Genomic DNA, 12584 nt, shown 5'->3' with positions numbered 1-12584 from the left:
TTTTCTGTCACCCACTTTTCTGCATATATTTTAGACCTTTATATCCCCGACATTGCACGTTAGGGATTTTTTTTTTTTACTTCCGAGTGTGTTGGCTACCCTTGGAATGCAACGGTCGGTGTTCTTTTGTTTCTGCTCTTTGTAAACAACACGCTTTCAAACACGCGGTTAGTTTTGTTCAAGTGTGATTGCGAGTAGTTGTTATAGAAAACTTGCAGGTATACTGTGGGCAGGCAATTAGGGGAAATAAAGAAAATCTGGAGGCAATGAAGAGAGATGTTTGGGCCATATTCTTCCATAAGTCCTCTACTGATGATAAGCCATATCATGGATTATGTCCATCAGGAGAAAATTCGTGGTGCAAATACAATAACGCTCAGGCAACTGGAGAATCTTATTCTCACCAGCATTCTCTTCCTGCCACTGTTATTACAGCAATTAAATCTATTTTCAGAAACTTGGCACATCCTGACCTTATAAGGAAATGTCTGCATGGACAGACACAAAACCCAAATGAATGTTTCAACAGTATAATTTGGAACTGCATTTCTAAAACTGTATTTGTAGGCATGCATACAATGAAACTAGGAGTTCATGATGATGTTATTACATTCAATTATGGTATTATTGGGAAGTGTTGGTTACTGAAAAAGCTGTGAATTAATCCTGGTGAAAATATGATCACTGGGCTGCAATACTGCGATAAAATGAGGATAGCCGATGCAGACAGGTCGGCATCTAATATGGACAAGAAAGCAAGACAAACATCCAGGAAGGTGAAAAAGAAGCTGGAAGACCTGGTACTGCCCAAAGAAGGGCCATCATATGCAGCAGGACAGTTTAATTATTGTAAGTAACAAATTTCAGAAGTTTTTTCCTTAAAGTCAATTTCCCGCAAACTAAAATTTTCGTTACATATGCCCCATTATATCAGAAACTATCATAGATACACCACTGGCCTTTAAACTGCTACACCACGATGATGATGCGCAACAGACTCGAAATTTAACCGACAGGAAGAACATGCTGTGATATGCAAATGATTAGCTCTTCAGAGCATTCACACAAGGTTGGCGATGGTGGCGACACCTACAGCGTGCTGACATGAGGAAAGTTTCCAACCCATTTCTCATACGCAAACAGCCGTTTACTGGCGTTGCCTGGTGAAACGTGGTTGTGATGACTCGTGTAAGGAGGAGAAATGCGTACCATCACGTTTCCGATTTTGATAAAGGTCGGATGTAGCCTAACGCGATTGCGGTTTATCGTATCGCGACATTGCCGCTCGCGTTGGTCGAGATCCAATGACTGTTAGCAGAAAATGGAATCGGTGGGTTCAGGAGGGTAATACGGAACGCCGTGCTGGATCCCAACGGCCTCGTATCACTGGCAGTCGAGATGAGAGGCATCGTATCCGCATGGCTGTAACGGGTCGTGCAGCCACGTCTCGATCCCTGAGTCAACAGATGTGGACGTTTGCAAGACAACAAGCATCTGCACGAACAGTTCGACGACGTTTGCAGCAGCATGGACTATCAGCTCGGAGACCATGGCTGCGGTTACCATTGACGCTGCATCACAGACAGGAGCGCCTGCAACGGTGTACTTAACGACGAACCTGGGTGCACGAATGGCAAAACGTCATTTTTTCGGTCGAATCCAGGTTCTGTTTACAGCATCATGATGGTCGCATCCGTGATTGGCGATATCGCGGTGAACGCACATTGGAAGCGTGTATGCGTCATCGCCATAATGGCGTATCACCCGGCGTGATGGTATGGGGTGCCATTGGTTACACGTCTCGGTCACCTCTTGTTCGCATTGACGGCACTTTGACTAAACCCTACATTTCAGCAGGATAATGCACGACTGCATGTTGCAGGTCCTGCACGGCATTTCTGGATACAGAAAATGTTCGACTGCTGCCCTGGCCAGCACATGCTCCAGATCTCTCACCAATTGTAAACGTCTGGTCAATGGTGGCCGAGCAACTGGCTCGTCACAATACACCAGTCACTACTCTTGATGAACTGTGGTATCGTGTTGAAGCTGCATGGGCAGCTGTACCTGTACAAGCCATCCAAGCTCTGTTTGACTCAATGCCCAGGCGTATCAAGGCCGTTGTTACGGCCAGAGGTGGTTGTTGTGGGTACTGATTTCTCAGGATCTATGCACCCAAATTGCGTGAAAATGTAATCACATGTCACTTCTAGTATAATATATTTGTCCAATGAATACCCGTTTATCATCTGCATTTCTTCTTGGTGTAGCAATTGTAATGGTCAGTAGTGTAAATGAATGAAATATGTATTCAGAGACTGCATTTTTTTGTGCAGAAAAAGCTTAATATTTTTTGTTAATAAATTTAAAAAATTATTTCTTAAAAACAATAAAATGGATAAAGTAGATTTTAGTGCAGTTGACTCTATTAGCATCGTGTAACATACAGTAAAAATATTAAGGTTCTGCATCAAATCGTTTTTTTCAGAAATGGGTCAAATACTTGGCTAAATTAACATGGGTTAGACAGACAGGGTGTGGTCCCCTTAAGGGTAGGGCAGCGTGGAGTGGCCGCGCGGTTTGAGGTGCTGTGTCACGGATTGAGTTGTCCATCCCGCCAGAGGTTCGAGTCCTTCGGGCATGGGTGGGTGTGCTGTTCTTAGCATTAAGTTAGTTTTAGTTTAACTAGTGTGTAAGTCCAGGGACCGATGACCTCAGCCGTTTGGTCCCTTAGGAATTCACACACATTATAAACACAGGCATGTGCAGGGAAGCCAACCGCACTTCGCCCCTACACACTATTTGCGTGAAATTACGAAAGTTTCGAAAGTTTTGAACAGACCGCGTATTGAACTGTAGGTTTCCTGTCCTCAAGTGTCTTCATCGGCTGTTTTTCTTTTTTTTTTAATTAATACAGGGCTAGTTGTCTTCCTCGACTCCGGTACCAAACCCAGCCGCAGAGCGTCATTTAATAACCCTGTTATGTGTGGTATTATTAGTGTTCAACCTGTTGTATTGTTTTTGAATGTATTTCGTCTGGTCCTGGACTTTCCTCGTTCCTTAGTCTGGCTATTGCTAACGCGACCTGTTCCTGCACGAATGGACAGCTAACAGCATCAGTTACTCCCTGTTGGTCTGTGTTGTGTTGGTGTATCTGTTCACAAAATTACCTTGTACTTCCCCCTCGCCGGCCGGGGTGGCCGAGCGATTCCAGGCGCTACAGTCTGGAACCGCGCGACCGCTACGGTCGCAGGTTCCAATCCTGCCTCGGGCATGGATGTGTGTGATGTCGTTAGGTTAGTTAGGTTTAAGTAGTTCTAAGTTCTAGACGACTGATAACCTCAGAAGTTAAGTCCCATAGAGCTCAGAGCCATTTGAACCAACTCCCCCCTCCTGACACCACCACCTACGTTAGCACTTAACCAAAATTTGTAATGGAAAATAATTTTCTTTAAACACTTTCCTTTTTAAAATGACGGGAGAGAAAAGACATTTATTTTTTTGTGGGTGTTTTCTTAAACCACGAGCAAACGAGTCAATGAGAGAGCTGATACGGCGTATTTCTAATAATCTTTATACATATAGGGTGGTCCATTGATACTAACCGGGCCAAATATCTTACGAAATAAGCGTCGAACGAAAAAACTACAAAGAACAAAATTCGTCTAGCTTGAAGGGGGAAACCAGATGGCGCTATGGTTGGCCCACTAGATGGCGCTGCCATAGGTCAAACGGATATCAGCTGCGTTTTTTTAAATAGGAACCCCCATTTTTATTACATATTCGTGTAGTACGTAAAGAAATATGAATGTTTTAGTTGGACCACTTTTTTCGATTTGTGACAGATGGCGCTGTAAGAGTCGCAAACGTATAAGTACGTGGTATCACGTAACATTCTGCCAGTGCGGACGGTATTTGCTTCGTGATACATTACCCGTGTTAAAACGTACCGTTTACCAATTGCGGAAAAGGTCGATATCGTGTTGATGTATGGCTATTGTGATCAAAATGCCCAACGGGCGTGTGCTACGTATACTTCTCGGTATCGTGGACGACATCATCCAAGTGTCCGGACCGTTCGCCGGATAGTTACGTTATTTAAGGAAACAGGAAGTGTTCAGCCTCGTGTGAAACGTCAACCACGGCCTGCAACAAATGATGATGCCCAAGTAGGTGTTTTAGCTGCTGTCGCGGCCAGTCCGCACATCAGTAGGAGACAAATTGCGCGAGAACCGGGAATCTCAAAAACGTCGGTGTTGAGAATGACGTCCCCGAATATCTTTCTGTGGGGAAAGTTGAAGGATATTTGCTATCGTGATCCACCGACAACGCCTGACATTGTCAATGCATGTGCGAACATTTCGAAAGGCGAACTACTCGCTGTTGAGAGGAATGTTGTTACACGTATTGCCAAATGCATTGAGGTTGACGAACATCATTTTGAGCATTTATTGCATTAATGTGGTATTTACAGTTAATCACGCTGTAACAGCATGCGTTCTCAGAAATGATATGTTCACAAAGTTATATGTATCACTTTGGAACAACCGAAATAAAATGTTCAAACGTACCTACGTCCTGCATTTTAATTTAAAAAACCTACCTGTTTCCAACTGTTCGTCTAAAATTGTGAGCCATATGTTTGTGACTATTGCAGTGCCGTCTACCACAAAGCGAAAAAAGTGGTCCATCTAAAGCATTCATATATCTTTACGTACTACACGAATATGTAATAAAAATGGGGGTTCCTATTCAGAAAAAAAGGCAGTTGATATCCGTTTGACCTATGGCAGCGCCATCTAGCGGGCCAATGATAGCGCCATCTGGTTTCCCCCTTCAAGCTAGACAAGTTTCATTCCTTGTAGTTTTTTGTTTGACGATTATTTCGTGAGATATTTGGCCCTGTCACGATCAATGGACCACCCTGTATATATATATATATATATATATATATATATATATATATATATATATATATATATAATGACGCTTCCATCAGCTGTAGGGAGAGACGGGTCATATACAGTATGTACAACAGCCAAGAGGGAATAATTAGAGCGGACGACCAAGAACGAAGTGCTCGTATTAAGAAGGGTGTAAGACAAGGATGTAGGCTTTCGTCCCTACTGTTCAATCTGTACATGAGGAAGTAATGATGGAAATAGAAGAAAGTTTCAGGAGTGGAATTAATATTCAAGGTGAAAGGATATCAATGATACGATTCGCTGATGACATTGTTACCTGAGTGAAAGTGAAGATTACATGAGCTGCTGAACGGAATGAACAGTCTAATGAATGCAGAGCATGGGATGAGAGTAAATCGAAGAAAGACGAAGGTAATGAGAAGTAGCAGAAATGAGAGCAGCGAGTAACTTAACATCAGGATTGATGGTCACGAAGTAGATGAAGTTAAGGAATTGTACTACCTAGGCAGCAAAACAACCAATGACGGACGGAGCAAGGAGGACATCAGAAGCAGACTAGCCTTAATGTGAGGAAGAAATTTCTGAGAATGTACGTCTGGAGTACAGCATTGTATGGTAGTGAAACATGGACTGTGGGAAAATCGTAACAGAAGAAAATCGAAGCATTTGAGATGTGGTGCTACAGACGAATATGGAAAAGAGGAATGTGGTGGTTCTGCGCAGAATCGGAGAGGAAAGGAACATGTCGATAACACTGATAAGGAGAAGGGACAGGATGATAGGACATCTATTAAGACATGAGGGGATGACTTCCATGGTACTAGAGGGAGCTGTAGAAAGCAAAACGTGTAGAGGAAGAAAGAGACTGGAATACATCCAGCAAATAACTGAGAACGTAAATTGCAGGTGCTACTCTGAGATGAAGAGGTTAGCACAGGAGAGGAATTCGTGGCGGGCTGCATCAAACCAGTCAGAAGACTGATGACAGAAAAAAAAAAAAAAGAAAACGAGCTACTACAGCCGTGTGTATATGTGCACCAGCTTCCGTCAGCTCAGTGTATTACGCAACACTCAATGTTGTGCAACAAATGTAGGGTGTTCAAAAAAAGTACCGAATACATTGAGAGGCGGTAGCATTAACCGAAACAATAAAAATAAGACCATTAAACACGGGTCCTGAAACGCTTATTTCCCGAGATAAAGAGGGCTGCGCAATGCCTGGTTGCATTTATTATCGCAGTCGTTGCATTGGCGCTCCGTCAAATGCGTTGGCAGGGTATTATGGTGTCTTACTCACAGTACTCCACCTACAATTAGATGGTCTGCAGTCAGTTGTGTCGTTCGAGTTCGTGTTAAAGGGTACGTTTTTGTGTGCCGTATTGTACAATACTGCCAACCTGGAGTAGGTATCACGGTGTTTTACCTGCCTCCTGAGGCGGATTTACTTATGTGTTTACTGTTATTGCGCTGTTTGTACGTAAAAGTGGAGGTATAGTTATTTTCTCTCATCCACCGGCCGCACGGGATCAGCCGAGCGGTCTCGGGCGCTGCAGTCATGGACTGAGCGGCTGATCCCGGCGGAGGTTCGAGTCCTCCCTCGGGCATGTGTGTGTGTGTTTGTCCTTAGGATAATTTAGGTTAAGTAGTGTGTAAGCTTAGGGACTGATGACCTTACAGTTAAGTGCCATAAGATTTCACACACTTTTGAACATTTTTTTCTCTTCCACCACATGTTAGCAATGAAAGCCTACTATTCGACAAGTGAAATGGTGGATATAATATTCTGCTAAGGTTTAGCAAATGGGCGTCATGTGTGGGTCCGTGCCCTCTACGCTTAAAATTAACCACCGGGCAGAGTGTCCTCTGATAAGCTGTTCAGCAGACTTTTCCAGCGTCTGAGGGAGACAGGTAGCCTTGCACCTATGAATACTGACAGTGGAAGGCCCCAGACAGTCTACACGCCTGACATGGAGGAACGTGTGCTGCGTTGGGTGGAGGAAACCCCAGGGACCAGTGTGTGACGAATAGCATCAGCAGAAAGCGTGTTTCATTCTGTGATCTGGGGAGTACTTCATGAACAACTGCTGTACCCATATCATCTAAAGTGTGTTCAGGCCCTAAGGCCACAGGATCATCATGGCAGACGGCAGTTCTGTCAAAGGCTGTTGCAGAAGTGTGCCACAGATCCACTGTACACATCCAAGATTTTGTTCACCAGTGAGGCAGGGTTCGCAAGAGACGCTGTTGCGAACTTCCTTAACCGGCATTTGTTGGCAGATGTAAATCCCCAAGCAGTTCAGGAAAGAGGGCACCAACACCAATTCTCAATCAAGGTATGGGCAGGTGTACTTGGCGATAGATTAATAGGGCCATACGTGCTTTCACTTAAGTTAACCGGGGCGCATTGTCTGCGCTTTCTCATTAATGTATTGCCTACCTTCACCGAGGCTGTAGCAACGAACACAAATGTGGTTCATTCATGATGGCACACCACAATACATTCGTCACAATGTGTGCGATCCTCTGATGCAGACATTACAGGACCGCTGAAGTGGTCGGGGAGGCGGGAGGGGAGGAAGGGAGGGGAAAGACACACACCCTGGGCTGCTCTTTCCGCAGACCTCAATCCCATTGACTTTTGGTTATGGGGCACTTGAAGGAACTGGTCTATACCACGTGCGGACATAACAGGGTCGCGTCTTCGGTGCGTGGTAGCAGGTACAACAACATCCAGGTATACTTCAAAGGGTGAGTCATTCCTTACGCCGTGCTGGCCAGGTTGGCCGAGCGGCTCTAGGCGCTACAGTCTGGAACCGCGCGACTGCTACGGTCGCGGTTCGAATCCTACCTCGGGCATGGATGTGTGTGATGTCCTTAGGTTAGTTAGGTTTAAGTAGTTCTACGTTCTAGGGGACTGATGGATGACCTCAGAGGTTAAGTCCCATAGTGCTCAGAGCCATTTCCATTCCTTACGCCGGAGGGCAGAGGGGTGCATTGACATGAATGGACGCCACGTACAACGCCTCCTGCAAACACGTGTCTATCGCAGGAAGTATGTGGACCCGGGTTTATTGGACTTATTTTGTTTCGGTGAGTATTACCACCTCTCAAAGTATTCAACACTTTTTTGAACACCATGTATCAAGATCATACGAGGTGCATTCAAGTTCTAAGGCCTCCGATTTTTTTTTCTAATTAACTACTCACACGAAATCGATGAAACTGGCGTTACTTCTCGACGTAATCGCCCAGCAGACGTACACACTTTTCACAACGCTGACGCCATGATTCCATGGCAGCGGCGAAGGCTTCTTTAGGAGTCTGTTTTGACCACTGGAAAATCGCTGAAGCAATAGCAGCACGGCTGGTGAATGTGCGGCCACAGAGAGTGTCTTTCATTGTTGGAAAAAGCCAAAAGTCACTAGGAGCCAGGTCAGGTGAGTAGGGAGCATGAGGAATCACTTCAAAGTTGTTATCACGAAGAAACTGTTGCGTAACGTTAACTCGATGTGCGGGTGCGTTGTCTTGGTGAAACAGCACACGCGCAGCCCTTCCCGGACGTTTTTGTTGCAGTGCAGGAAGGAATTTGTTCTTCAAAACATTTTCGTAGGATGCACCTGTTACCATAGTGCCCTTTGGAACGCAATGGGTAAGGATTACGCCCTCGCTGTCCCAGAACATGGGGACCATCATTTTTTCAGCACTGGCGGTTACCCGAAATTTTTTTGGTGGCGGTGAATCTGTGTGCTTCCATTGAGCTGACTGGCGCTTTGTTTCTGGATTGAAAAATGGCATCCACGTCTCATCCATTGTCACAACCGACGAAAAGAAAGTCCCATTCATGCTGTCATTGCGCGTCAACATTGCTTGGCAACATGCCACATGGGCAGCCGTGTGGTCGTCTGTCAGCATTCGTGGCACCCACCTGGATAACACTTTTCGCATTTTCAGGTCTTCATGCAGGATTGTGTGCACAGAGCCCACAGAAATGCCAACGCTGGAGGCGATCTGTTCAACAGTCATTCGGCGATCCCCCAAAGCAATTCTCTCCACTTTCTCGATCATGTCGTCAGACCGGCTTGTGCGAGCCCGAGGTTGTTTCGGTTTGTTGTCACACGATGTTCTGCCTTCATTAAACTGTCGCACCCACGAACGCACTTTCGACACATCCATAACTCCATCACCACATGTCTCCTTCAACTGTCGATGAAATTCAATTGGTTTCACACCACGCAAATTCAGAAAACGAATGATTGCACTCTGTTCAAGTAAGGAAAACGTCGCCATTTTAAGTATTTAAAACAGTTCTCATTCTCGCCGCTGGCGGTAAAATTCCATCTGCCATACGGTGCTGCCATCTCTGGGACGTATTGACAATGAACGCGGCCTCATTTTAAAACAATGCGCATGTTTCTATCTCTTTTCAGTCCGGAGGAAAAAAATCGAAGGCCTTAGAACTTGAATGCACGTCGTACACTGAAGGCTTTCACGACCGGATGTTTCAGCTGCCGAGAATTTTTCCGGCTTGTGCGGTCATGGCCCATGCAACTCCTCTATCCCTGACGTTTCGTCCAAAGCTACATTAGACGTCTTCGGAGGTGGTCCTGGTCGTGCTGAGTCTTGCCGACTGATGAGTCACACGTCGGAGAACGACCTAAGAACTGTGGAAAGTGAGCGTGGTCTGGATTTCACGTGAGAGCAGAGAAACCTTTTCAAGGATAAAATATAACTATCGATCATAGTATGTCAAAGATAAAAACATCTCATCAGTTCTGTAGCGCCACTGTCCATATATCGCTGAGTTTCATAGCTTCTTCTTTTCTGTTAAAATTATCTCCATGTTTACATATTTTTATATATATTGCATAAGGATTCCAATCATCATTGTTAAAATTATCCCCATGTTTATATATGTTTATTTATATTGCATAAGGATTCCAATCACCATCCTCAACAGAAAAGAGGTGTAATTAAAGTTCTAGTGGACAGAGCTAAAAGGATTTGTGCGCCAGAATATTTGGACGCCGAGTTAAAACATCTAAAGCAGGCTTTTGAGAAGGAGGGTTACTCCAGTAAGGGAATAAATAGAGTTTTGTGACTGAATAACAGCAGGCCTAAGGACAACGATAGGACACAGTGATGGAAGAACATGGTTTCTCTAACCTTCATCAAAAAAGTAACGGATCAAATTGGCAAGATTTTAAGAGAACATAACGTTCGACCGATTTTCAAATGGCTCTGAGCACTATGCGACTTAACTTCTGAGGTCATCAGTCGCCTAGATCTTAGAACTAATTAAACCTAACTAACCTAAGGACATCACGCACATCCATGCCCGAGACAGGATTCGAACCTGCGACCGTAGCGGTCGCTCGGCTCCAGACTGTAGCGCCTAGAACCGCACGGCCACTCCGGCCGGCTCCGATTTTCAGACCAACTAAGAAAATAGGAAGAGCACTTCGTTCCATTATGGACGAACGTCCCCTCTGTCTGCAAGTGGTGTATACAAGATTCTGTGTACATGTGTTAGGGTCTACACTGGAACTACAAAGAGAAGTGTGAATACACAGTTGAAGGAACATAAAAGTCTTTGCCGACTAGAGAAAAGAGGCAAGTCAGCTATGGCCGAACATGCTCTTCAGTCAGGTGATCACGTAGTGAAATTTTCGGAAACTGAAGTTTTATGTACTATGACGAACTATTATCCTTCGCTGTATAGAGAAGCCATCGAGATTTATAAACAGTGGAGAGATTTATAAACAGAATTTTAACAGAAATGAGCGATATATGTATGAACATAGGCGCTCCAGAATCGATGAGAAGTTTTTATCTTTGACATACTATGATCGATAGTTATATTTTATCCTTGAGAAGGTTTATGTGGTGTCACCACCAGACACCACACTTGCTAGGTGGTAGCCTTTAAATCGGCCGCGGTCCGTTAGTTTACGTCGGACCCGCGTGTCGCCACTATCAGTGATTGCAGAACGAGCGCCACCACACGGCAGGTTTAGTCTAGAGAGACTCCCTGGCACTCGCTCCAGTTGTACAGCCGACTTTGCTAGCGGTGGTTCACTGTCTACATACGCTCTCATTTGCAGAGACGACAGCTTAGCATAGCCTTCAGCTACGTTATTTGCTACGACCTAGCAAGGCAGCTACGTTATTTGCTACGACCTAGCAAGGCACCATATTCAGTTACTATAATTCATATCTTCAATAATGTATTCTGAACAGATAATACTGTGAATCATGTACCGTCAAGAGCGACGTTCATCATTAATGGATTAAAGTTAAGTATCAAACTAATTATGTCCGCTTTCTGAATTCTCATTCCTTGTCATGTTCCAGACCTCACGTCAGTATAGTTCTTCCCTCCTCACGCCAGCCTGCGTGAGCTAAAACGCGTGCATTTCGGCCTCCACTCGTAACACGGTGTTGGCTCTTCTGCTAACACAAAAGTTTATCTCTACTGTCACGTGAAATCCAGACCACACCCACTTTCCACAGTATTTAGGCCATTCTTCGACATCCGACTTGTCAGTCGGCTAGACTCAGCACAACCAGGAGCACCTCCGAAGATATCCAACGTAGCTTTGGACGAAACGTCAGGGACAGAGGAGTTCCATGGACCACGGCCATACAACCCGGAAAAATTCTCGGCACCTGTATCAAGAGTATGAGGATCCCTCCAGGAAATGTTCCCGATGAACCGGAGACCCGATTAATGAGGGCAGGGTAAGCGAGGTTCCTCTGTACGTAATTACTGCCAATTTGAAGCCTATTTTCCACGCAGCTCAGAGTAGAAGCGGCCGTCGACGGGTATTCCCCCGCGACGCGGCGGCGTCAGTCAGCTGTCAGTCAGTACCTGGCGGTGCCCGCGCGGGCGACAGCAGCGCCGCGCGTGGGCCGTGTTGCGACTCTCCCGCTCGCCTCCGCGGCCCGGCTCAGTCTGCCACGAGCGGCGGCGGCGAACGGACGTCGCGTGGTGGGACAGGGACTGGCTGCTGAGAAGCTCGCGCCGCGCGCCCGCTCCACAGCCCTAGCCGCAGGCGTCGCGCCGCCGCACAGCTGCACACACACGACGCTCCCCTCTGCCTAGCGCCGGTACGTACGCGCGCCACACACTGCCTAGCCTAGCTGGCTGCCGATACAGTCGCAACAATGCGACCTTCTGTGTGTGACATTTTCCCGCCTCTATGAAGGCCTAACGTACTAAAATCACCATGTTCGATACCTCACGGCATGTTCGTGACCAACAAACTCTCGAGATAAGGAAAGCATGTCGTCCGCGATAAACAAGTACAACAGTGCTGAATGTTCTGGAACAATGCCAATATGGCGACAATATGTTAGATCAAAATAAACATAAAAATGTGTGGGTCGAACAAGAATAGTAATAGGTAGTGAGCTGGATGCTGTGTTCTAGGCTGCTAGGCGATCACAACAATACGACCTCTTCTATGTGAGTTTTCTATATTTAAGGAGGACCTAACGCAATGATATTGTTGTGTCCAATATCCCATGACATGTTTCTGAAGAACAATCTCTCAAGACCGTTAAAACATGGTCGTGACGAACAAATGTAACAGTAAAGAACGTACTGTAGTAACAATGCCAACATCGTGACAATGCGTCAGATCAAAAGACAACTAATAA

General features: G+C 45.5%; 1 pseudogene; it reads left to right on the top strand.

Annotated features, from left to right (window-relative positions):
• The window catches only part of LOC126424677 (basic proline-rich protein-like), a 111855-nt pseudogene extending 99828 nt beyond the window's left edge, over positions 1-12027 (top strand).
• Positions 12028-12584: the final 557 nt, after the last annotated feature.

Source organism: Schistocerca serialis, chromosome 10, assembly GCF_023864345.2.
Source record: "Schistocerca serialis cubense isolate TAMUIC-IGC-003099 chromosome 10, iqSchSeri2.2, whole genome shotgun sequence".
Lineage (NCBI taxonomy): Eukaryota > Metazoa > Arthropoda > Insecta > Orthoptera > Acrididae > Schistocerca > Schistocerca serialis.
Note: the sequence above shows the minus strand (reverse complement) of the source record. Positions and strands in the feature narration are given on the sequence as shown.